Source organism: Kogia breviceps, chromosome 2 (assembly GCF_026419965.1).
Source record: "Kogia breviceps isolate mKogBre1 chromosome 2, mKogBre1 haplotype 1, whole genome shotgun sequence".
Taxonomy (NCBI): domain Eukaryota; kingdom Metazoa; phylum Chordata; class Mammalia; order Artiodactyla; family Physeteridae; genus Kogia; species Kogia breviceps.
This window is the reverse complement of record NC_081311.1, coordinates 100,661,018-100,663,961: the sequence shown is the minus strand read 5'-3', so window position 1 is coordinate 100,663,961 and position 2,944 is coordinate 100,661,018. Positions and strand designations below refer to the sequence as shown.

General features: G+C 48.2%; 1 pseudogene; it reads left to right on the top strand.

Moving 5' to 3' along the window:
* Positions 1–348: 348 nt before the first annotated feature.
* Positions 349–2,422, top strand: LOC131751508 (large ribosomal subunit protein P1 pseudogene; annotated as a pseudogene).
* Positions 2,423–2,944: the final 522 nt, after the last annotated feature.

Here is a 2,944-nt window from a genome sequence, read left to right as displayed (position 1 = left end):
GAATAATTTGGTGGGCTTTCAAGAGGATACCCTGATGTCTTTGTATCTCCCTCACCAACTCACACAGACCCATTCACATGCACAAGGCCTGGCAAAACCCCAGTGCAGAGTTGCAGGCATTGTGACAGGTACAGTTTGAGGGCTGGGGAATCAGAAAGCAAAAGGGTACCTTCTGAACTCAGGAGCCTACGGTCAAGCATCTACAGGTATGTGCAGTGAACACTGTATAGGGTTATAAGGCAGCGTAAAAGTATGTGCATGGCACCGTAAGCCCTGAGAAGGGCTACTTAACTGAATGCAGAGAGGGAGGGCAGATTCAGGGCCGCTCTCCCCCTAACAGAAGCCCACATGTGGTGAGTTTGGATAGGACAGGCTGGCAGGTGTGCTCAAAGAGGGACGGCTGCTGATTTTTCTAACCCCACTTCCCCACCCTTGCCCCTCTTTTCTCTCTGTCCTCTCCACTTTCCTACCCGCTCTCACTTCCTCAACAGTCTCGGCTTATGTGGGGAAAGCTGGCATTCTGTAGATGCCACCAGCCAAACAGGTGGTCCTGCTCCCACCAGGCTATGTGACGCCACACCTGGGGCCCACCTCGAACCTTCTCGAACCAGGTGCTTGGTGAAGGAGCCCAGAGGCACCTTCTTACAGCCAAAGGGATTTGTGTTTATAGAATCTGTTTTTGGATTGTTTTACAACACTGTGGAAGCTGGAAATATGAGATCCAAACAACCAAGGCCTCACAGTGCCTTGGCAGTTTCCAAATGAACAGAGTGCTGGAGGAGTATTGTGGGACTTTCCAGAAGGGCTGAGAAGAGGCTTGGAGTCAAGAAAGCGCAAGTACAGAGACTGGCCAGGAGGCGTGGGGCTGGTAGGAGCCCATCAGGGAACTCGCACCTTGTCCTTGATGCTAGTAGCCCTTTAGAGCCGTGGGTCTCTCCCACAGGAACAAGGAAAACGGGGGACCCCAGATAAAAACCTTCCAAATGATTAAGGGCTGGTAAATAAGGAAAAAAGGAGAAAGGGAAGCCAAGGGCCTGGCGGTTAATGCCAGTCCTTCTGGGATGTGATGCAGTCTCAGACAGGGGCCCCTCCTCTTCGGTGTTAACAGGATAAGACAGGGTTTCTCTGAGTACCTGGAATCTCAAGAAGACTTCCTGATGGTGAGTGCCGTTAATGTTCAGATTCTGGGGAGGTAATGTCTCCCCCTCTCCGAAGGACTTTGAAAGAAAGACCCTACCCCTACCCTTAACCTGGATGGTACAGTGGTCCAGCTCAGAGGGAAGGCAGCTAAATGGATGCTTGGGCTCCTTCCAGTCTTCAGATGCTCTATTTCTACCCCGTGGTGACTGTCTGGAAAAACCTGTATGGCCTCTAATTCCATCATAAAACCAAGGGTATATGTTAAATATATGTTCACTGTAAAACTCCAACCACTCTACTCATACAATTTCCACCTTCCTTCCCTTTTAAACTTAGAAACCAGAATTCTAATTTATTAAAGACAGGGATAGAAATCAAGCAGGATAACTCATTTGGGTCATTTAACATTAGACAATTCCCACCCCCCCCACCGCCGACCCCCTTAGGAAGTAAACTGACCAACTTGCTTTATTTTTTAAGTTGTAAAAATATTTTCTACTATAGACATTTTCAAACATATGGAAAAATAGAGGGGATAGCGTAACAAACCCCCATATCACCCTGATTCAAAATTAACATGTCTCACAAAATTAGCACTTGGTTAGTTCACAGTCAGCTTGCTGAAATCAGCCTCCAGACAAGGACCCGCATTATATTCGATTACATCTGGTGGTTATGCCTCTGAGGTCTTATGCCTTTACTGTTGCGGTGATGTGAAGAATGCCTTACATTCTGACTTTGTCAGCTTGCCTCTTCGTGGTGTCACCTTATTTGTTCCTCTGTTCCCTGTATTTCTAATAAATGCAGCTTGACTAAATTCAGGTTCAACTTTATTTTGTCAAGAATATTCCTGTCCCTTGCCCCAGCTGCAGCTAAGGTGCTCGGTCCTTCCAACGAAGCTAAGGCCGCGGTGGGGTGAGGCCCTCACTTCATCCAGCGACTAGCACCGTGGCCAGCAGCCCCTGCTTAGCGCTCACCCGCCTCCGTCTCGGAGCTGGCCTGCATCTACTTGGCCCTCACCCTGCATGACGATGAGGTGATAGTCATGGAGGATAAAATCAACGCCCTCATTAAAGCAGCTGGTGCAAACGTTGAACCTTTCTGTCCAGGTTATTTGCAAAGGCTTTGACCAATGTCAACATCGGGCGTCTCATATGCAACACGGGGGCAGGTGGAGCTGCCCCAGCAGCCGATGCTGCCCCAGCAGGAGGAGAAGAAAGTAGAAGCAAACAAAGAAGAATCTGACGAGGGTGATGATGACATGGGCTTTGGTCTTTTTTGACTAAACCTCTCTGGTAACATGTTGAATGAAAAGCTGAGGTCTTTGCTGGAAAAAAATATTCCTTAGGTGGTATCGCGTGGTTTGTAGTTTAGGGGTCCACGCTGACTGGCGGTTCCTCTCTCTGGTAACATGTTGAATGAAAAGCTGAGGTCTTTGCTGGAAAAAAATATTCCTTAGGTGGTATCGCGTGGTTTGTAGTTTAGGGGTCCACGCTGACTGGCGGTTCCTCTCTCAGTGGCGCTATCATTAATGAGTGAGTTCGGGATGTGACAGCCTGACCCCTCCCATGTAAATGTCCTCATCAACCTCTAACTCATGCTTTCATCCGCTGATGATCATTGTCTGAACCAATTACTTCACCAGGGATTGAAACATGGGGATTTTCTGTCATTTTTTGATACTATTTTCACCTTGCCTCCTTACATAGTTTAGGTTCAATGAAGAAGAAATGATACAAAAACATGCATCTGGGCTTCCCTGGTGGCGCAGTGGTTGAGAGTCCGCCTGCCGATGCAGGGGATG